The sequence below is a fragment of the Pelobates fuscus genome, chromosome 5 (assembly GCF_036172605.1).
Source record: "Pelobates fuscus isolate aPelFus1 chromosome 5, aPelFus1.pri, whole genome shotgun sequence".
Lineage (NCBI taxonomy): Eukaryota > Metazoa > Chordata > Amphibia > Anura > Pelobatidae > Pelobates > Pelobates fuscus.
In genome coordinates this window covers 73,757,383-73,782,520 of record NC_086321.1, presented here as the reverse complement: position 1 = coordinate 73,782,520, position 25,138 = coordinate 73,757,383, and positions in this window count along the sequence as shown.

The following is a 25,138-nucleotide window of genomic DNA, read 5'->3' as shown; positions in this document are numbered from 1 at the left end:
TTATATTGTCGCCTGACATAAACCATCTGTTACTTTAGTGGCTGAACGCAAAGAATGAGGAGAGCATCAAATAAGGAACGTGGCCCTGGTCGTGGTGCTGCTGGTGTTGGTGGAGCTCCTGTTGCAAGGAGAGGACGTGGTCGATCTGTGCCAGCTACACGCACAAGTGAAACACCTTCCTCAGGTGCGAGTACGCGACAGAACCTTCAGCGTTATTTGGCCCAAATGCCGCTCTACGAATGGTGAGGCCAGAACAAGTACAGGCTATAGTAGACAGTGCCTCCAGTTTCTTCACATTGTCTCCCACCCAGTCCCCTGCTAAAAGCTCAGAGTTGGCACCTACAGCCCATGGCCATCTGTCTTTCACCTAACCCCCTTGCAAATCAGTCAAGCAGTCTGAGCCACAAGTCATGCAGCAGTCTCTTATGCTTTTTGATTACTCTGCTGGTGGGGTTTCCATGGGCCATCCACCTAGCCCTGCCCCAGAAGTGGAAGAGATTGATGCACAACCACTTATGTGTCAGGATGTGGACATGCGAGGATCACCACAGCACGTCTCTGATGATGACGAAACACAGGTGCCAACTGCTGTGGCTTTCGGCAGTGTGCAGACCGGCAAGGAGGGCAGGGTTGAGGAGTGGCTGGAAGATGATGTGGAGGATGATGAGGTCCTAGACCCCACATGGAATGAAGGTCATGCTAGTGACGTGTCCAGTTTGGAGGAAGAGGCGGTGGTCGCACAGAGGCACCAGCACAGCATAAGAGGGAGTAGGGTGCAAAAGCGGAACAGCCGTCCCCTAGACAGTACGCCTGCTACTGCCCACCGCACCCAGGGACTGAGCATACCAAAGCCAGCTCCAAGGAGTTCCCTGGCGTGGCAGTTCTTCAGACAATGTGCTGACGACAAGACACAAGTGGCTTGCATGCTGTGCAATCAGAGCCTGAAGTGAGGCATAAACATTCTAAACCTGAGCACAACCTGCATGACCAAGCATCTCCACACTGTCCCATGGAAGCATTCAGCTGTCCATCTCCCAAACACTGGAGAGAAAGAGGATCTTCACTGAAACTGGCAAATCTGTTAGGCTACAAAAGATCAGGACTAGCTAAACCTTTCCTCTTCCCTTTCCCCCTGCTTCTTTGCCCCACTGTTACCCAGCTATGTGCCTGCTCTCCAACTGTCTCATCTCCTCCCACTCCACTACCTGCACCCACTAAACTTTGCCCAGTGAGCAGCAGACTCCTCTCAAGATTGTCAATCTCTCTCAGTGTTGCAATTTTTTTCTCCAGATCTCCAATCTGAGCTTCCGGGAAAAAAGCCACTCGCTTACACCCACCACAGAGTTATGGACCCTGGACAGATTCATCCAGGCATGCATACATGCAGCAGGATGTGCTCTGAGTAAAACTCGCAATCTTGATAGCACTCATATCCAGTTATCAAAAACACAAGTGAGCAAAACAATATTTACCCTCTTGGTTTAAACTCCCTTGTAGTTTAAACTCCTGTTGTTTCAACTCCTACTTAAAAGAGACTACTTTAAATAGCCTACTTTCAAGCAAACTCCAGTGAGTATGTGTCAGTGTGTTTGCATGTGTCGGTGTGTGTGTATGTCTGTGTGTATCTGAGTGTTTATGTGAGTAGGGTGATGATGGAGGAAAAAAGCTTATGAAGGTGACAGAATGATTGAGGCGAAATCAGATGGTGGAGCTTATGAATGAGTAGGATTTATCATTATCATTTATATATGTAATAAATTTATGCAAATTTCCTACAGTGCCTTTCTAAATAATTAAAATGTCATTGATATATCTTCTCCAGAGCACCAAGTCTGTGCCAAATGGAACATTGGACCAAATATTACTAGTTTCCCACTAGTCCATAAAAATATTCACTTAAATTGGCACGAACTTGGTGCCCATAGTTGTTCCTTTTAATTAAAGAAATACATTGTTATAAAAATAAAGATATTGCAAGTTAAGATAAATTCAATTCTTTCTTAAAAAACTGGCTAAAAAGGGTGGAGATATGTACATCCTGTTCTAAAACCTGTTTCACAGCAAAGAGGCTTTTATCATCATCTATTATTGTGTAAAGAGATGTGACGTCAAAGTTTGCCCAAATTACTCCTCCCTCAATTCGATACAATCTCTTGTATAGAATTCTTAGTATCTCTAAGGTAGGATTTTGTGCCTTGTGCATATTTTTGGAGGAAGAATTCTATTCTGGCAACCTTGATGTCAAAGAACCAACACCCCTTTATAATTGCCCTTCCGAGCGGCTGTGTGACTGACTAGTGCACCTTAGGTAAAAAAATAAAAGTGTGTGTGACAGTCTTAGGAAAATCAATAAATAAAAACAACAAAATAATATTTTTGTCATTAACCTCTTTCTCTCTGTATTTTAGCAATAACATTTCAATTCATCAAAATTGATTAAGTTTATCTCAAGCTTAACATAGGTGTAATTATTTCCTAAAAATGTGTTTGCTTCTTTTAGATAATATTGGGTAGACATGATCACTGTGCCTCCTCCCTTATCAGAACTTTAAAAAAATACTTTATCGTGATAAAGAATTGCGAATACAAAAAGAATGAAACATACATCTGTCTGTATACATTATCAAGTGTAAGTGTAAGTGTAACTCATCAAATCATAGGAAGATCAGTACAATCAGTAATCGGTGCTTGAAGATATAACACAGTGTGTTCTTTAAGAGACCTATGTCTTCATTGGTTAATAATGATTGACAGAGGATGTATAGTTATGTTATAGCAAAGACGAAGATGTATATAGCACTGGCCTGAGGGTGATACATGAAATAGTTGTCAGTTTGCTAGCGTAGTGAGGTAGTAAAGTAAGCTATCAGATAGATATATAAATATAAATATATATATATACATAGATCTCATTGATTTGAATATCCATCATATTTCAAACCTTAGAAGAAAGAAGGAATGAAGAGAGATGGGGAAGGGGGAGGAAGAAGGAGAGTGGACAACATAAAGACTCAGTCTGGAGGGAGTGTATTTAGAGTGGATTATGATAATTTAGGATCTGGGTTCGTTCTACATGCTTTCCATCCATGGGTCCCAGGTCTTTTTATAAAGGGAGTACCTGTGTGAAATGGAGAAGCTGAGCTATTCCATGACTCTGATGGAGTAAACTGTTTGGATCCATTCCTGAATTGTGGATGCATCAGGTTTCTTCCAATGCAAGGGAATTAGGAGGTTGGTGGCTGACAGTAGGTGCGTGAGCAACATTGATGTGTGTTTAGCAAGTGGCATTTGGAATAGAAAGAACAGCACAAGCCTTGGGTCAAGTGGGATATGGACCCCGGAAATGGTATCGAGAAGTTTAGTTATGCATTCCCAATATTTAGCAATATTTGGGCATGTCCATCAGATGTGGGTTGTAGTGCCATTATCCCGATAACACCGCCAGCATTTGTCGGACGTTGTCGGGAAGAGGGTGTGTAGACGAGCTGGCGAATAGTGCATGAGTTATTTGTAATTGCCTTTGTGGGCGTTGGAATTGTTAGATGATTTGTGTATTCAGATAAATATTTTCATCCATTCCTCTTGGGATATGTCCGTTGCTAGGTCTTTGGCCCATGATTGGATGTATGATGGAAATGTGTGGTAGAGGTCATGACAAATCAGCACATTGGATATGGAAAAATGTTTACCGGTGGTCTTGTGCGTTGTACAATATGTTTGAAACTTGGTGGCTTGGTGGTGATTAAGTCGGGCGTAGTCGTGAGGAAATGTGTCTGTTGAGTGTATCTAAACTGTTGCAGCACAATTGGTTTTCCATCTGGTAGTAAGGATTTGTAATATATATTAGTTGCTTTGTACAGTGTACATTCTTATCTTTGTGGATCCAAATACATTAATTAACATCCATGAAAAGGTTAAAAGGGTTCACTGAGGCACTCGGGGCATATTTCCACCCTTTTTTTTAATATGAGAGTGGTAAGTTCTATGCTTGATATATTAAAAATCTCTTTTTGTTTAGGTAATTTATTTATTCCACCTCCTCTTTCCCCATTTACTCTTCTCCGTTTCTCTGGGGCATACCAATTCCCTAGTTGGGCGATTCTGATCGTCGATTTTTATTTTTTATATTTTATTTTTAAAATTTCTAGTTTTTATATTTTCTTTGATTTTTTTTTTTTTTGAATTTTTCAAGTGTTTAATTTTCAATTTTGTATGTATGATTATTTTTTGGCCAAAAATTCATATAGATGCTTGGATGCCTCCGATGAAGTCCAGAGCATGAGGAAACGTGTAGGGCGAGAAACGTATATAGTGTTTGTATTTGTTCAATACTTTAAGTGCAACCCATCTCTGTTTATTCACTGTTTCTGTTTCCTGGTGATTTGAGCCAGCTTCCCGGGAGAGAGAATGATGGGCTTTTAACTGCTTTTGATTTTGTAAATGTAATCATTTAATAAAGTTGTAACTACTTTTTAATGGTGCTGCACTATGTGTGTGTTTCTCTTTTCCCTATTATGGATTAATCTGGCGTAAAGACGTAGAAAGGTCCTGCTTTTTCAATTTTATGTTCCACCTGCAATCAATTTTTTAATTTGTGAGTGCAATATATCTCTAGCCAATATATGGTGTCAATTTTTTTCTTCATTTTCTTGTGATTATATATCTGTATCATCATCTTTCCCAACAAGATCCTAACACGATGATGATATAAATCTTACAGAGGAAAAGGAATGATGCAGAATGAATAGCGTTGATATATACTTATGTGTGCATATTCACACTGAACATTGTTATCAATCAATATAGTTGTATATTAAAACTATTTTTCTATTCACACACAGACCTATTTTTATATGCACATTGGTGGTGGTATGACTGTCAATGAGTTTGCATTGTTTTACTGTGTGGCAGTATTTCTGTAATTAGGTGTGCCAATGTGAGTTACTCTGTGTAATGAACTCTGTGCACAAGGGCTGCACATGTGTGTCTTACAGTATGCCAGTATAACTACTACATATCAAAACGTCATTGTGCGTATACACTGATCAGCCACAGTATTAAAACCACTGACTGGTAAAGTGGATAACATTGATTATATTGTTACAATGGTACCTGTCAAGGGGTGGGGTATATTAGACAGCGATTGAATTTCATGTGTTGTAAGCAAGAAAAATGGGCAGTCAAAAAGATCTGACTAACTTTGATAAGGGTAAAATAGTGATGGCTAGATAACTGGGTCAGAGCATCTCCAAAACGGCAAGTCTTTTGAGGTGTTCCTTGCATGCAGTGGTAAGTTGCTACCAATAGTGGTACAAAGAAGGGCAACCAGTGAACTGGCATCAGAGTCATGGGCATGTAAGACTAACTGATACGCAAGGGGAACATAGGCTAGCCCATCTAGTCTAATCGCCCAGAAGAGCTACTGTAGCTGAAATTGCTGAAAAACGTTATGCTAACCATGCAAGAAAGGTGTCAGAACACACAGTGTATCACAGTGTGCTGTATTTCAGGCTGCACAGATTGTCCATGATGACCCTGTCCACCGCCAAAGGCACCTTAAATGGGGTTGTGAGAGTCAGAACTGGACCATGGAGAACTGGAAGAAGGTTACCTGGTCTGATGAGTCACATTTTTTTTAGATCAGGTGGATGGTCAAGTGCATGTGCATCGTTTACCTGGGGAAGAGATGGCAGCAGGAAGAAGGCAGACCAGTGAAGACAGTGTTATGCCCTGGGCAATGTTCTACTAGTAAACCTTGGGTCCTGGTATTCATGTGGATGTTACTTTGACACGTACCCCCTACCTAGCTATTGTTGCAGACCATATACAACCCTTCATGGCAATGGTGTTCCCTGATGGTAGTGGCTTCTTTCAACAGGATAATGGAAAGGTTTGAGGAACATGATAAAAAGTTAAAGGTGTTGCCTTGGTCTCCAAATTCCCCAGATCTCAATCTGATTGAGCATCTGTGGGATTTGACCTTAAACTTGAAATTCCCTTTGAGTGCACTTTTTGAAGTTTCACTTCAATGAATAACTCTGTAAATGTAAAGTTTTACATTTTTCAAAATCCCCTCTCCCCCCCAAAAAAAACACCACAGCAGAGTCTTCCTGTATATATTGATTAATTTAAATGACATGCAGTTTGCTCACATACTTTTTGGTAATCTTATTCCATGAATGATTGAAGGGTCAACCTCCACTAGTACAACCTTTGCAAATCTTTAGTTGTTCGCATGAAAGATCCCATCACACTTTAAGATACACACCCTCCGGTGTTATCTGAGATTAACCTACATTTATAGAAGGTGAATGAGCGTCTAACTGAGTAATATCTGGATTTTAGAGAATATCATTTGGTGGAAATCTAATAGTTTATGTTGGGTGGTATTCTGTATCGGGTTGTTCTCCAAAATAGGCGTTATCAAGTTCATTATATTACATTTCAGTTGTAGATATGCTGTCTTCCAGGAAAATATTTTGTAACACATTTCCCAAACTTGACTTGTGCAAGTAGCTCCATGCTCATTTGTCTTCCTGAAATACTGCACCTGGGGCTCTCCTTTCCTGATGCATGAGATAGAGATTTACTGGGTATTATTTTGCAATCATTATAAACTCACATTTTTATATATTTCATATGGCTTTGTAGCTAACAGTGAAACAAATAAGCAAGTATACGGTTAGATATTTTACTTTAAGTAAGCAAAAGACAGGCTCAGTAGCAAGGTATATAGAGTAGCAAATAAAAACACTAAAGATAAGGGTGTAAATGTCCCTTTTGCTACCAAATAGTAACGTATACACACACACACACACCAACCACACTATAAAAATATAACTTTTCTGCAAGCAAAATATCTCTTCTTTATGGCACTATACATTGAATAACAATATATATATATAAATATATATAAAACAACAAAGCACTCTCTGTTGCAATAATCAAGTATACAAAGAATAAAAAAAATTAATAAAAATAAAAACATTTTAAAAAACCTAAACAAACTGTTGGGCAGAGTTCCCAAATGGCGCTCTCCCAATTGTATTGCATTCACATAGTCGTGCAAATTCAATTGCTTTGGTATATGCTCAGGTTTAACCCCTTAAGGACCAAACTTCTGGAATAAAAGGGAATCATGACATGTCACACATGTCATGTGTCCTTAAGGGGTTAAATGGCCTCCAGTAACCTCTCCACTCCAAATGGTTCAATGACGATTGTTAATTTATTCAAACAGTATAAATAACAACAATAAGGCTTCTGAGACATCTGGTGAATAATAAATGTCAAGGCATGATTAATGGAAATCAACAGCTTACAAGTTAGGCAGATCTCCTGTAGTTCAAAATAACTTCTGTTAATACTCCATCCATTCTTCTCCATTTCTGACGCATTTCACACTCATTATTGGACTTTCCCAATCTCTTTTCCACTAGATATCATATTAATACAATGATTATGGTAGTCGTGTTTTCCAAAAACATTTTAGTTTGATGGTAACACACCAAACATTACTACTATTCAATTTTGGTGTGAGATAATAAATGTATTTTGTAAGGTGATTTATGAAAGTTCTTAATAAGTATCATGTACTTTTTTAAAACTATATTTATTTGATTATTGTTTAAAATAATAAGTGGATTTCCAATATTAATTTAAAACATTTCTATATGATTTAAAAAATAAATCTTCATTTTTGCCATGATGGTCATCAAAAAATATAGGAATAACTGTAAAATTGAGGTACACAGAGTAATTCACGGCATACAGGTCATAATACATGATACATCATACAATGGCTTAAGCAATAAAAAACACCCAATATAATAGACCAAGTTAAGGATCACTAGGACTATTTTGTCTCAGTATTTTTACTGCACTGCTTGACACTGGGAGGAGCTACTGTTGTCAACCAGTGTAATTTCCCGTAGGCCTCACTAGTAACTACTGCAATGAAATTAGATCTATATATGAAGGGTCTTGTTGGATCCTCCATAGACCTCAAGCAATACTCTCATCATGCCCCCCTGGCCACCAAACCCTCAGTGGCACCGTCACCAATGGAGATCTTTCGAAATCATGCAATGTCCCCAGACGGTGACTGTTTCACTTTGGGGTGAACCTGTTAGGACAGATATAAGTCTGCAGTTTTCGAACCATGTGGCTTGACTCATGTTCATACAAGTAAGTGTTTCATCCCTTAATACTGTTAAAAGTTCATATTTTAATTTGCTTCCATTACCCGTCTCCTGCTGAGAGAATCCATCATGTTTTCAGTTCCATTGGGTGTTACATTTCCTTTAAGACACAACTCTTCTGCTTACCCCTGTTTGGGAAGCACAGACATGCTTTCCATAACAGGTTAAAGTCCCCTACAATTTATGTTGGCTTTGTGAAAATAAAACTTATCTGTTCTCTATCTCCATTCTCAGATTTCCTGTTCAAAGCTGTTGCAATAAATCATTCTGGCTGTGTCTCTCCACTCTCTCTGCTGCTCTGACTCAAATCCTGACCCACCCTACTCCCTTGTAGGCAGGAGGCTCATCTAGAGGAGGGTTTCCTTTGTAATAGATATGCAAAACACAGCCTTCTTATCTCTGTGCCGATTGGCACAGACTGGACTGACTGAGAGGACAGGGAAAGGATGTTTTTTAACCTCTAATTTTAGAGAAATCAAGACATTTGCTAGCAATCCTGCTAGCACAATGTATAGATAAAATGTGATTCATTATCATTTAAAATGGAATTATATTGTCATGATATGTACCCTTTAAGCCCTAAAAAAAAATAAAAGGTGAACAGCACTAAAATGCCAAATTACATACGTGGAGGGGGAGAGCAACGTCTGATATATGTATCTTAGAAGGAAACAAAGGGGTCAAATAATAGTGCAGTACAGTAAACAAAAAGCGCAGTTCTTAATAAATAAATGGCAAGGAACACTCACATTCTTTAGAGTTATAAAAGCTCTAATATAACTTGGACGGTATAATCTCCATCTAAGGATAATGTAGTGGAGGTCAGCAAGGCTTGATTACAGGTTGATGGTGGTCACTATATACAAAGAAGATAAAAAGAGAAACATTCAATGGTAAGGTATGTAAAATAACAGTAACTGTAAAAGGATAGTATCCTACTTACATGACCTAGAGCATGGACCTGAATCAGAAGCAGGAATAGAATGTAAGGTAAGTAGTTAATAACCCTCTTAGTCTTGATGTAGTCTTTCAGCTCTTTGACATTTAACAATCTTCACTCAAAATACTTTTAAAGCTGTTGGACCTAATCAGTTAAGTCTTATTCTTGAGCCATGTTCCTACTGAAGCCTTGTGGAGATCAGCTTTTGAGAACTCTAGAACTGACACATGCTTGGAGCTGAAAAAACTGTGAAGTAACTCAGTGCATAAATTAAATTTTTATCAACGGTGCATCTGATTTCTAGAAAGCTTGCTCTTCTACATCTATTTGTGAGTGCCTTGTGGAGATCAGCTTTTGAGAACTCTAGAACTGACACATGCTTGGAGCTGAAAAAACTGTGAAGTAACTCAGTGCATAAATTAAATTTTTATCAACGGTGCATCTGATTTCTAGAAAGCTTGCTCTTCTACATCTATTTGTGAGTGACAGATATCGCCTGTAAACAAATGTTATTCTATATAACATATTTTATGCTTCTCGTAGTAGACACAGTGCCTCCTAGTGGTATAAAACATAATGCAGGTTAAAATGAGTTCTCACGTTTTGATTAATAGTATTATTTTTGCTAGTAACTGGGTGTGTATAATCATGTCATTACTGATACGGTGTAGCAGATGTATTAGATACAGTCTTTAGCAGTTCAGCAGGCAGCAGTTTGCATTATAACAAACCTAGCACACTTTATTAATCGTATTAGTACATAACATGTACAGGAAAAAATGCTGCTGCTGCTTCAGATTTGCACACATGGGGCTACCTACTAGTGTAAAAAGAAAAGCAAAATAAAGTGCTTTTCATATACGAGTTATACCTTCTATGTATTTCATAGTGATTATTAAAGTGTAATATGAAGATCATTTATTAAAAAAAGTAACATGAAAGGGTGAGGGGTTAATAAAGGTGGCTTCACATCAAACCCTCATGTATTTCTCTTTTGTTTAGTCTCTACATCAGGCTTCCCCAAACTCTGGCCCTCCAGATGTTGCTGAACTGAGACACTAGGGGACACTGGGACACATGGGGACGCTGAGACACATGGGGACGCTGAGACACATGGGGACGCTGAGACACATGGGGACGCTGAGACACATGGGGACGCTGAGACACATGGGGACGCTGAGACACATGGGGACGCTGAGACACATGGGGACGCTGAGACACATGGGGACGCTGAGACACATGGGGACGCTGTGAGACATGGGGACGCTGTGAGACATGGGGACGCTGTGAGACATAGGGACATTGAGAGACACTGAGACATTGAGAGACACTGAGACATTGGGACACGGAGACGCTATGTCCCCATTTCTCCCAGTGTCCCCCATCCAGTGTCGCTAGTGTCTCCGTGTCCCCAAGTCTCCAAGTGTCTGTGTCCCATGTCTCTCAGTGTGCGTAGTGTCCCCATGTGTCCCAGTGTCCCTATATGTCCCAGTGTCCCCATGTCTATGTCCACAACTGTCCCCATGTTTCCCAGTGTCCCCAAGTGTATGTCTCCCAGCCAGTGTCCCCCTAGTCTCCCAGTGTCCCCTAGTCTCCCAGTGTCTGTTCCCACGTCTCTGTGTCCCTAGTGTCTTAGTGTCCCCAAATGTTTCAGTGTCCCCATGTCTCCCAGTGTCTGTGTCCCTAGTGTCTCAGTGTCCCCATTTCTCCCAGTTTCCCTAAATGTCTCAGTGTCCCCATGTCTCCCACTGTCCCCATGTCTCTGTGTCCCCGGGTCTCTCACTGTCCCCATGTCTATCAGTGTCCCCATGTCTATCAGTGTCCCCAGTATCCTAGTGACATGGGGACACACTGAGACACTGGGAGAAATGGGGAGACTAGGGGATTGGGCGACATGGGGACACTGACACTGTGATACATAGGGACACTGAGACACTGGGTGACTTGCGAGACTAAGACACTGGGAGCAATCCATCTATACAGCAGAATCAAACTGTGAGTAGTTTGTTGGTGATTTTACAGAATTGTCTCTGATGTCACTCCTTGTGATTATACAAATGATTAAGGCTGGTATTTTTTTCCAAGAAAGGTGGCAACCCTAACTACTCTTCACATACTCTTGCTTAAAGGAGCACTATAGGGTCAGGAACACAATCATGTATTTCTGAACCTATTATGTTAAAACCACCACCCTGGCCCCGTATTGCCTCCCTAAGTATAGTAAAATATAACCAGAGGCGGCTCTCTAATTAGGCGATTTAGGCGGCCGCCTAAGGCCTCGCGCAGTCAGGGGCCTCGCGGCCGCCTAAATCGCCTGAGGGCAGACTGACATGTCGGGTTCTCGGTCTATGACCGAGGACCGACACAGGAGGGGGCCCGGCGCTTGCCCGGTATGCCGCCGGGTGCGAGGCCCCTCCTTTAAGGCCGCCCGGGGAGAGAGCCAGCCTCAGTCTGCAGCTCCGCCGGGTGTGAGCTGCAGACTGAGGTCTCGCGATCTCCAGCCAATCAGAGCGTTGCCGCGGGTTACCACGGCAACACTCTGAATGGAGATCGCGAGACTTTGCCCATGTGGTCTACAGCTCTGCATCCGGCGGAGCTGCAGACCGGAAAGCCCACTGGACCACCAGGGAGCCATCCAGGACAGATTGACCCCACCGGACCACCAGGGAAAAAGGTACATTTTGACCCCCCCTCACCCCGTCACCCCCCCCTCACCCCATCTCATCCCGGTCAACCCCCCTCACCCCATCTCACCCTGTCACCCCATCTCACCCCCCCTCACCCCATCTCACCCTGTCACCCCATCTCACCCCCCCTCACCCTGTCACCCCCCCACCCCATCTCACACCCCTTCACCCCATCTCACCCCCCTCACCCTGTCACCCCCCCCACCCCATCTCACCCCCCCTCACCCCATCTCACCCTGTCACCACCCCCTCACCCCATCTCACCCTGTCACCCCCCCCACCCCATCTCACCCTGTCATCACCCCATCTCACCCCATCTCACCCTGTCACCCCCCCTCACCCCATCTCGCCCTGTCACCCCCCTCACCCCATCTCACCCTGTCACCCCCTCACCCTGTCACCCCCCTCACCCCATCTCACCCTGTCACCCCATCTCACCCTGTCACCCCATCTCACCCTGTCACCCCATCTCACCCTGTCTCACCCTGTCACCCCCCCCTCACCCCATGTCACCCCCTCACCCCATCTCACCCCCTCACCCCATCTCACCCTGTCACCCCCTCTCACCCTGTCACCCCCCCACCCCATCTCACCCTGTCGCCCCCCATCTCACCCTGTCGCCCCCCCCTCAGCCCATCTCACCCTGTCGCCCCCCCCCTCAGCCCATCTCACCCTGTCACCCCATCTCACCCTGTCACCCCCACCCCATCTCACCCTGTCACCCCCCCCACCCCATCTCACCCTGTCACCCCCTCACGCTGTCACCCCCCCTCACCCTGCCACCCCACTTCTCACCACCTTCTCACCCTGCCACCCCACCTCTCACCCTGCCACCCCACCTCTCACCCTGCCACCCCACCTGTCACCCCCTCTCACCCTGTCACCCTGTCACCCCACCTCTTACTCTGTCACCCACCCTGTCACTCCCCACACACTGTCACCCCACCTCATACTGTCACCCCCACCCCATCTCACCCTGTCACCCCCCACCCCATCTCACCCTGTCACCCCCCTCACCCCATCTCACCCTGTCACCCCCCCTCACCCTGCCACCCCACCTGTCACCCCCTCACCCTGCATCCCCACCTGTCACCCCCTCACCCTGCCACTTCACCCTGTCACCCCCCTCACCCTGCCACTTCACCCTGTCACCCCTCTCACACTGCTACCCCACCTGTCACCCCATCTCACCCTGCCACCCCACCTGTCACCCCCTTTCACCCTGTCACCCCCTCTCACGCTGCCACCCCACCTGTCACCCTGCTACCCCACCTGTCACCCCATCTCACCCTGCCACCCCACCTGTCACCCCCTTTCACCATGTCACCCCCCTCTCACGCTGCCACCCCACCTGTCAGTCCCTGTCACCCTGCCACCCCACCTGTCATCCCCCTCTCACCCCATATCTCACCCTGCCACCCCACCTCTCACCCCCTCTCACCCTGTCACCCCACCTCTCACCCTGCCACCCCACCTGTCACCCCCTCTCACCCTGTCACCCTGTCACCCCACCTCTTACTCTGTCACCCAACCTGTGACCCCCACACTGTCACCCCACCTCACACTGTCACCCCCTCTCACCCTGTCACCCCCTCTCACCCTGCCACCCCACCTGTCACCCCCCTCACCCTTCCTCCCCTCTCACCCCACATCTGACCCTGTCACTCACCCTGCCACCCCACCTGTCACCCCCTAATACTGTCGCCCCCTCTCACCCTGTTACCCCCTCTCACCCTGCCACCCCACCTGTCACTCCCCTCACCCTGCCTCCCCTCTCACCCCACATCTGACCCTGTCACTCACCCTGCCACCTCACGTGTCACCCCCTCTCACCCTGCCACCTCACCTGTCACCCCCTCTCACTCTGCCACCTCACCTGTCACCCCCTCTCACTCTGCCACCTCACCTGTCACCCCATCTCTTACTCTGTGACCCACCCTGTGACCTCCCACACTATGTCACCCACCTTACTCTGTCACCTTACCCTGTCACTCCCCACACACAGTCACCCCACCTCACACTGTCACCCTCTCTCACCCCACATCTGACCCTGTCACTGACCCTGCCACCCCACCTGTCGCCCTGCCACCCCACCTGTCACCCCCTCTCACCCTGCCACCTCACCTGTCACCCCCTCTCACTCTGCCACCTCACCTGTCACCCCACCTCTTACTCTGTCACCCACCCTGTGACCCCCCACACTGTCACCCACCTTACTCTGTCACCTTACCCTGTCACTCCCCACACACCGTCACCCCACCTCACTCTGTCACCCTCTCTCACTCTGTCACCCCCTCTCACTCTGTCACCCCCTCTCACTCTGTCACCCCCTCTCACTCTGTCACCCCCTCTCACTCTGTCACCCCCTCTCACCCTGTCACCCCCTCTCACTCTGTCACCCCCTCTAACACTATGCCACCCCCTCTAACACTATGCCACCCCCTCTAACACTATGCCACCCCCTCTAACACTATGCCACCCCCTCTCACACTAGGTCTCCCCCCTCACACACTAGGTCTCCCCCCTCACACACTAGGTCTCCCCCCTCACACACTAGGTCTCCCCCCTCACACACTAGGTCTCCCCCCTCTTACCCTGTCGCCCCCTCTTACCCTGTCGCCCTCCCTCTTACCCTGTCGCCCTCCCTCTTACCCTGTCGCCCTCCCTCTTACCCTGTCGCCCTCCCTCTTACTCTGTCGCCCTCCCTCTTACTCTGTCGCCCTCCCTCTTACTCTGTCGCCCTCCCTCTTACTTTGTCGCCCTCCCTCTTACGCTGTCACCCTCCCTCTTACGCTGTCACCCCCCTCTTACGCTGTCACCCTCCCTCTTACGCTGTCACCCTCCCTCTTACGCTGTCACCCTCCCTCTTACGCTGTCACCCTCCCTCTTACGCTGTCACCCCCCTCTGTCTCTCCCCTCTTACTCTGTTACACCCCTTACACGAATGTAACCCCCTCTTACTCTGTCACACCCCTTACACGAATGTAACACTCACACTAATGCCACCCCCTTCTTACTCTGTCACCTCCTCACACTATGCCACCCCTCACACTATGCCACCCCTCACACTATGCCACCCCCTCACACTATGCCACCCCCTCACACTATGCCACCCCCTCACACTATGCCATCTCCCTACACTATGTCATTTTCCCCACACACTCTGTCACCTCTCTCCACACACACTGTCACCTCTCTCCACACACACTGTCACCTACCTCCATACACACTATCGCTCCCTCTAAACACACGGGCACCACTCTGCGCACTCTGGCACCCTCCTGCTCTTTTACACTTACCCTGCCACAGTTACTCCTTTACTCACCCTGTAACCCCTAAAGGCAATCATTCTACACACTGTCATAAAACATAGCGTCGCCATGAACTTAATGCCAAAGGCCACAGGCAGTACACAAACATACACATGCTCAGGGAAACATACATACATATACAAAGATACTCACTGCCAGACACACACTCTCAGGCACACACAGGTAGACAATGCAACGATGTATACAAAGACTAGTTCTCTATATCCAGTACTGCAAGCTTCCCCTTCAATATATCTACAGCTTCTTATACACACACAAGTCAACTGCAATTTTTTTCCAATAATGGTGTTAGTGGGGGCCTCATGTATGAATTTCGCCTAAGGCCTCGCCAAGTCTAGAGCCGCCACTGAATATAACTTGTATTCAAGTCTGAAGCTGCTGGCTCTGCCTCTGAACTGACTGTCTGCTGACATCATCAGAAGTGGTTGTCTGAGCAAATTATAATACTTCCCCATAGGATTGGCTGAGACTGTCAACTAGGCAGATCAGGGACAGAGCCAGCACAAGTCTAACATAGCCCTGGCCAATCAGCATCTCCTCATAAAGATAAATTGAATCAATGCATCTCTATGAGGAAAGTTCAGTGTCTGCATGCAGGGGGTGGAGACACTGAATGGCAGTGCTGCACACTAGGCAGTACAGCCCAAGGAAGCACCTCTAGCAGCCATCTAAGGAGTGGCCAGTGGAGTTATTTTCTCTGAAAATACAGTGTTTACTGCAAAAGGCCTGAATGGCCTTTTGTTACCAGAACAAATACAATAAGCTGTAGTTGTTCTGGTGACTATAGTGTCCCTTTAAGTTTGGAAGCTTAAGAGGGATGTATGGGAACAAAACTTGTGTGGACTGGCTGACAATAAAATTAGTTTAGGTAATGCAGAGGTTGGTCTCTCTAACACTGTGGCATGTCCCCTTTCTTTTACACTTACTACATACACCTTTTATCTTTCTCAGACTATATACCAGGAACCTCTGCCTGCTAGTAAGAAGGTAAGGAGACAAGTGGACCAGCGAGTGCTAGGGGACAGTCCTTAGAAAGCATGGAGTGAGCGCATCATTAGACGCATTTATGTCACGCTCAGGGTGCTGCCTGCATAGTATGCCCTTAGTTGGACAGCCTGCAGATTTGGCGGGCAGCCTGACATGCATTCATGCCAGGCTGTCCTTCAAATTCTTTGGACAGACATGCCCCCTTTTTGGGCATGTTCTCCCCTTTTGGCAGGTCTGGTCACGTGATTCGTACCAGTGGCCCACCCTTTTACCCCGCCCATTGACTTCCTGCTTCACTGGACACTGCTGTTAGGGGTTATGGATTTACTTGAAAGATGAAAGCAAAAATTAGAGAGAGATTAGCAGAGAGTATGTGTTTTCTTATAGCTGCATCCTATGAGTTTCCCTCCAGTACCATCTCCACCAGATACATGACGCTTGGGAGGTATGGCTGTTTTAGTGTTTTTGGTCGATAAGATTCAGTAATTAGGCCCATCATAATTGTCAGTACCTGGCCCAGTGTGCTCTTAATCCGGCCCTGATTATTAGATCAATTGTTACTGTCTGTAAGTGCATTATTGAGAGATGGGCCTATTTGTTCTAAACTATTTTTATTTTACAAATTGCACTGTGCTCTCCCTACTGACTACAGAAGTTATGGCCAATACATTATTTTACCTTCCCTTTCCCTTACCTTTCCTACCTTCCAATTCCTCCCTTCCTTTCCTCCCTACCTCCTTCCTTCCTTACGAATTTGGGAAATAGGGACTGTCCTTCTTAAATTGGGAACTTGGGAGCACAGGCGTAACTAGAAACCACTGGTTCCTGGTGCGAAAATTGCCCTGGGCTCCCCCATGTGCCTCATTCTCTCTCGCCCCCAAGCCCATCCATGTGTCTCATTCCCATGTTCCAGCCCCTCCATATGTCTCGTTCCCTCCCCCTCCAGCCCCTTCATGTGTGTCATTTCCCCCAGAGCCCCTCTATGTGTCTCTTTCCTCCCCCAGCCCTAGTATGTTTTGTTTCTAATAAATGCATATAAACCTGTTACATGTTATTGAGCTTGTCGTTCTTCCTCCCTTAAATGTGATCGCTTTTTGTGATCTTTGGTCAGAAGCACCTAATATGCGTATTTATAACTAGAGCTCTCTCTCATCAGTCACACTCATAATGTGAAAACTACACTTTTGCTTGAGTAAGAGAAATTCCTGCATATTAAGTTATTATTGTCCTTTTAAAAAGGCTCTGTGGTAATTTCACAGTGTATAATAGTGTCTGGCAAGCTCCCTGACCTCCCTGGCAACCATATCAGGCTTTCATGACCAATGACTAGCTTCCAGGCTTGTACAAGTGCTGCCTGCACTCTAGGGCTGATCTTCATTTTTTCCTCTCCCTCCCTTCCTCTCATTTTTATTATCACTTCACCCACTATCAATACTTGATTCTCTTTGATTTCTCAATTTGAGTTATCTCTACATTTCTCTTTTGTTTCTCTATTGTTTTCTTTATTTGCATGCTTGGCAGTTTTGCTCTTAACTTCTCTCTTCTTGCCTACCCCTTCTTTTATTAGTATACACAAAAAGATCCCACACTCTCGCATACAATCCAGACCCAGGGTTGGCAAATCCCAATTTAGCAGATATGAAGAAAGTTAGGGCAAGGCATTCAGGATATTGCAAAAAACAGATTTGTTGGAATAAAAGAGGAATGTTTCGGCCTGCACAGAGGCCTTTGTCATGCTTGGTGAAACGTTGCTCCTTTATTCCAATAAACCTGCTTTCTGCAATATGCTGAGTACCTGGGCCTGACTTTCTTCATACCCCTACTTTTATAACTTTTCTAGTGTTTTCTGATTCACTAAATGTTCCCTTTGTTTTCTTCATCTTTACATTTTTCTTAATTGGTCACCCATTCCACAAGATGCGGTACTGGTTCTTATTCATTAGAAAATGCTCCTATTCCTGCTAATCCTTAGGTAAAGGTAGGTACAGTTACTTTGATGGCTTTGCTTTGCTACCGTCCGGGTTTGTGTATATGTCAGTGTGTGTATCTATGCGTATGTCAGTGTGTGTGTATGTGTCTGCGTGTATCTGAATGTGTGTGTGTATTTGTCAGTGTGTTTATATGTGTGTATTTGTATGTGTTAATGTGTTTGTATATCTGTGTAAGTTTGTTTGTATGTATGTGGCAGTGTATATGTGTATGTGCATACATTCCAGCAATCAAACACCAACACAACATGCAAGAACACCACTGAAATCAAGCATAAACGTTAAATACAAACATACCCCTGCATTCAAACTCCAAATTTATATACAAACACACCTCTTCATTCAAACACCAATAGTGGACACAAATGCACACCGACATTTAAAAGCCAACTCTACATAAAAACACACCCCTGCAATCAAACGCAAACATTACATCCAAACATCCCTTCAACGCTACACACAAAAGCGCACTTGCATTTAAATGCCAACATTACATAGAAACACACCCCTGCAATCAAACGCAAACATTACATACAAACATCCCTTCAACGCTACACACAAAAGCGCACTTGCATTTAAATGCCAACATTACATAGAAACACACCCCTCCAGTCAAACTTAAATACTACACACAAGTACACCACTGCATTGCAATGGCAACAGTACATATAAATACAACCCTACATGCACACACATAGTCTATACAAAAACATGCTTACATTCAAACATAACACATAAATACTGCTCACAAATACAGCTCTGTAAGGATGGGCATATGGTAAATTCCCAGCTGGCAAAGCACTGTGGGAGTTTGACAAATGTGGATGTACCTTTTGGCCAACCTTGTGCTAGTGGAGGCCAAAAGAAAATCTTGCACCAGGGCCCTCTCTACATTAGTTCTGCCATTGAATGCTATTGCATAAGTACTGTTGAATTTTCAAAGCCTTCTTCTGAATACTATCAGTCATAAGAATGCTCAATAGATAAATCTAGATTGCAGACTCTTAGGTGGGCTTTAGTTATCTAGCTGAACTTAATTTGTTACTAATCCAGTAACTCTGAGAAAAGTGAAGAGAATTCATCCAAGAATTATACAATACACACTCTAACGTGGGCATAAACATAAATAGTTTTCAAACTGCAAATGAAAGTTGAACAGGTAATATATGATGAATGCAACTCAGACCTTAAAAGTCATGGTATAGCTGATAAAAATATTGAGGTCAAAATATTAATCAGGATATTTTTGGGGGGAGAGTTTACATGTTTATGCTAAAGTGCAATTTGCTAGCTCTCGTAGGTAAAAAGAATATAGGAAAACAAATAGCCACCACCTGGACAGGCAATAGAAAAGCAATGAAACTGCAACTCCAAAACCATACATTAGATGGCTCATTTTCTGGTATAAATTCTACAGCTCCAGGCATAATTCCAATCCCAAATGCAATTATTTATATAGTGCCAAAATATTCCACGGCTCTGTACAATAGGTAAACAACACACACAATTCTAACAAAGCATGGTGAAGAGGGACCTGCCCAAATGAGCTAACAACTCACACTAATAAACTGTCACCAGTCAGCCTACCTAGCATTACATTAATGGACAAACAAGCAGTCAAACTTAACCCCCTGGCTATTTTTAGACTTTACACTGACTTTTGTATATTTACCAGCTCCACAATGTACGTTCAGTAGATGGTAGAGTCTGGGATATTGTGAGTCTTATGCTTGCATCTTTTAATTCTCTTTTAATGTTTTGGAAGCAGTTATAGTTGAAAACAATTACAAAGTTTTACTGTATCTAGATTTAACTTCCCACTACTACAATGATTTATTTTCCCCAGTATTGGGCTAACTCAACATTTGCCCCAAGAAATACCATACTGGATGTGATCAGATACACACAAAAGTCACCAGGTAAGTTGTGCTTGCAAATATCAGAGACTTCTTTCTGACTTACTTATCATTAAGCCTCAATTATAAATTAGTCAATCACGTGTCCTTCAGCTCCTGATAAGCCAATGGTTTGGATCAAGTTATTTAATCAGTTATAGGTTTATCAGGAGCAGAAGAATATTGTTTTTAATTATAAATCCAAAGTCGCTTTGGTGATTCATTTCCATCTTACATGCGCATAGCACCCGTTAAATCGGCATATTGGATTCAACAGCTAAAATATTTTGATAAATTATGCAAATCGTTAAATACAAAGCCTATAAGGGTCAATATGACACCATCATTAGTACAAGTGAGGCACTATGCTGCAAGCTATTGCTGCCCAGTCACCAATAATGTACAAGGGGAACCTGGTGGAGGTCCTTCCAGTGCCCTACCTATGGGTATCGGGTTGGGTCTTCAATTTTAAAAATAGGTGTGGACAGTGATCTGCACCTGTAGTGGGGATACTTACTTAAATAATAATGTGGGGGGGATCATAATGTGCCCACTGTGCACCCCATTCATGCCCATGGGTGGGCGCTATAATAATAATAATAATAATAATAATAATAATAAAGGGATGGGTGTTTTATAGTTCTTTCTGGTACCGCCCATAGGTGGTAGTTTGGGGCTCTTAAATTAATACATGGGGGAACCTAATGTCCCTCCCGATGCCCCCATTCATGGGTGGTGGGTGAAACTCTAATAAATATACAAAGGGAAGGGGACATGCCATCATCTAATCCCTACAATTGGCCTCAAGCCCCTCTTGGGTATGGGCATATACCAGGTTTCCCCTGTATGTTACCAGTGACTGGGAAGCAGCTGCCAAGTCACTAGTCTTTAATGTCAGTAAACAGCCACTGGCTACTTATTGCTTAGCCTACATGTGACCACTCATGGTGCTGTATAACATCCCTTTACTAATATGGTGTCATTCTGACCACCTGGTCCTAGGCTGTGTTTTTAATATCTCACAGGCTTAGCCATTAAAAATACCTGATACATGTGCATCGGAAGCACATTTATCAGAATATGTTTTCTAGAGCAGCAGATCTGTTTTGGGGGTTTGTCTTTTAGAATTTCAGCTGGCTTTGAATCCAGTCACAATTTGTTAAAAATATTGAATGAAAAGGGTCGATAATGTTTGATTGTTTTTTTGCCAACAATCTAGAATAAAGACCATAATTCATGTTTTAAGTCCTACAGATTTATTTGCTAACTAGTAAATGTAGAACTTAGTGCAGTAGGAACTCCATTTGTGCGTAATCCAGGTGTTGTGGACTTCATCTCCCATAATGCTCTTACAAATCTAAGGTTAGCAAGGCATCAGAGGAGATGTAGTCCACAACAACTAGAGTATCGAATGTTGCCTTCCCCTGCTAGTTTGTATGCAGAGAATAGAAACTTCTATGACTCCAAACGCATTTTTTTCTGGGGATTATCTGGTATTTATTGAAAGAGGGTAAGCATAGGGGAAAATCACCTCTAGTTTGGGTACCACATGCTAGCCCTCCTGAGTCTAGTTCTTTTTAATGTTAAATGGAATTCAAACTGACAATCTATGGGATACTCAAATCTTTTGGCAAATTGTAAATTCCACAAGTCTCTACACCTGAGCAGGTGCTGTACTCTTGATGCACGGAGCTCAACTAGAATTTTAAAATAATACCTTAACTTGTGGTTTACATTATGAATTGACTTTTTCTTCAGAGATTTTTAGTTTGGCAACACAGCAACTTTATTAATGCAACACATTGTTAAGTCTCAGCACTAAATAGTGAATTACTGTAAGCTAACAAGCAAATTTAAAGGTATACCCCACTGCCCAAATACAAAATATTTTTTTTAATCACTGTTTGGCAGACATACTTCAAATAAAAACATGCATGCATTTAATTATGCATTTCTTTTAATTGGGTCATATCTAAAACAGCAAGCAGCTTGCAAAAGCTGCAGATCTCTTATCTGCAAGCCCTCCCCTTCCAACCCCGCCCAGACTTTCTGTGGCTGACCAATCACAGACTGCCCAATGCAGTTCAATGAGAAGTCTTTGCAAAGCAGGTGCTCTGAGCAATTGTGTGCCTATAGTGTTAAGCTCCACTGAGCAAAACAAACCAGGAAATAACCGGTTGTCTGAAAGCAGGTGGGATGTAACCAGGTTAATTTATAAAGGTGTCAAAATGAAAAATTTGAAGAGACACTCTTCACATAAAGCTTTTCAGCAAGCTAAAGTGCTTTAGGTGTCTGGAGTAGCTCTTCAATAAACTGTGTAAATGTTAAAGAATTAGAAAACCCAGATATTTTTCCAGTTGAGCTACAATTGACTGTCCATTCACTACGATTCACTGTTTAACCATTTGAGTAACACTAAAACCATTGTTTAACTTTAACTAAGCAATACATTTTATGTATAGATATACTCACATTTATTCCTGTTATATATGATATTCAGACAAAAATGTGTTATGAAATAAATACTTTAACGTCAAATTAAAATAACTTTCTGATTTGTTTTAGATTTATTAATTATTAATTTAATAATATAGCTCATATTAATTATAATTATTCACTTTTCACAGGTGAAATCCTTAATATATATATATATATATATATATATATATATATATATATATATATATATATATTCATATAAATCTATTTCTTGTTTCGGGAAATCATCTTTTTATAGTTGTATGAGCATTTACGGAATTTCTTTTAAAAATGAATGATTTTTTTTAAATTAGATGACTAGATCAAGACCTTTGATATTGTAATTTGAATGGATAATATTTTGCCATAACTGAGAGACTGTTAAAATGTATTCCAAGAAATAAATTGATTTAATGGTTGTTTCATGCAGTTCATATAAAGTCCTTCACTGCAGACAATTACGCTGTCTGTTTCTGAGCATTAAAAAAATAAATGACCCTAAGACACAGCAATCATTTGTATTCTTTCATTCTTTAACATTATTTACTTGTTCTCCTTACTTATTATGGGGAAAATTAAGATTATGCCAGTTTTAGTGTACTAATAATCTTTATTTTAGTAATGACAGGAGGCGAGTATTTTGCATAATCTCTCTTTACTAGCTCCACACAGCAGTAAAGAAACACAGAAAAATAGAAGCAATCACAAGAGAGTAGGCTGTACACGAGGAGTAATGATCTAATCACTTCCTCTTTCAGAAAGCGACATCAAGCAGAAGCAAACATGTAACAAGCAGTAACAATAACTCTTAAACCCAACATCCGATGGAGCAAACGTCCCTGTGAAGTCCACACAAACAACCAAAATGTTTTCAGGGACAAATCAAAATCTGTAGGGGCAAACTTCCAGAGAATTTCACATGAACAACACATAGTCATGAACATGGAAATCCAAGCAACGTACCGTATACATCATTCCATAGTAGTAAATTGTAAATTACAATCTGATAATTGAATAACTATGTAATTCCAATGACAATTCCTTACCAATGGAAATAAAATCATCAAAGTAAACACAAAACATTCAGAGCCCAACCTACCTTAGACCAGTGAAAACGAACAGAAGGGTGGGCTAGCGAAGCAAGGAGGGAAAATACTCGCCTCCTGTCATTACTAAAATTAAGATTATTAGTACACTAAAGCTAGCATAATCTTCAATTTTACAACATGACAGGAGGCTTCATATTTTGTATTTTTAATGCTGAGAAAAGAATAGAAAACTAAGGAAAATCCGAAAGTGCGACAAGAGACCAAGCACGTCGGGACTACGGGAGAAACCTCTCCATCGAACGCCTGAACATCCAGTACCTGACGGAAAGTCACCAGACCAAACATAAAAGTGTGTCAGCAGATGCCCTGCCCTAGACCATCGGGAGTCCCCAGACCAGGACAAGGGCCGTTGAGCTGTCCAAACCACCACATAATGGAGCAAGGTACAGTTCCAAACACCAATCAGACCGGGAACACCCAGATGGAGAAGTAGCATTGTCATTTCCCTGGGGCCTCCTAAGAGGTCCCCAGCAGCCTGCGATAGTCTGCCGATCTGCCAAAAACCCCAGAAAGAGTCCAGGCAACCAGGGCAGCCAAGCCTCCATGAAAAGAATATGTGGGTTCCCTTCCGGTCTGGAAATAGTAGGATTGTGAATGTAGGAGGAGGAGATCCTCACCAGTCAGTCCCGTAAGGTCTGGGAAACAAGGTTGACTCTGTCACAGCGGGATGGCAAAAGCGGTGTTATTCACTGAACAACTAGATGATGGAGAATTTTTGCAAACATTGCAAGGAGGGAAAAGCATATGTCCCCCGGGGAGGCCGAGTTGTCCGGAGTGCGATCACCATTGTGCACAGTCGTGCATTGTGGCAATTGAAGAACACCGTATTCTGGCGATCCCTCTCATATGTGTCTCCCCCAGGAGATAGTTCGACCTAGGGGTTCTGTTGCACAGGGTATGAAAACTTAAGTGCTGGCCACGGCCCTGATATAGAGCATAAATCAGTTCTCCACGATGACACACTGTTGAGGGAGATATTAATTTAAGCAGGAAGAGTTGAAAATCTTGTCCAGCGGACAACAGAGGTTTCCACAGCATGTCTTCCCTCAGCAGTACAGTGAGGTGCACACATAGTAGGAGCCTCACCCCGGGTGCACAGGGTATGAACCCTTAAGTGCTGGCCACAGCTCCGATAGGGACGATCAGTCCGTTTTCCAACAATTACATTCGCTGTCGAGGGAGACATTCCTTTAAGCAGGGGGTGCTGAAAATCTTGTCCAGCAGTTAATAGAGTCTGTAACAGCTTGTCTCCATTCAGCAGTGCAGATCTAGTAGGGGCCTCATCCTGGGTGCACTGGGTATGAACCCTTAAGTGCTGGCCATCACGCTGATAAAGAGCCTCCATCAGCTCTTCCAATAAGTAATGCACTGTCATGGGAGATATCCTGCTAAGCCGGAAGTGATGAAAATTCTGTCCAGTAGCTAACAGAGGATGTCATAGCCTGTCTCCATTCAGCAGTATAGAGTAGCGTATACATAGCGGGGTGTTACCACATGTGCACAGGGTATGAACCCTTAAAG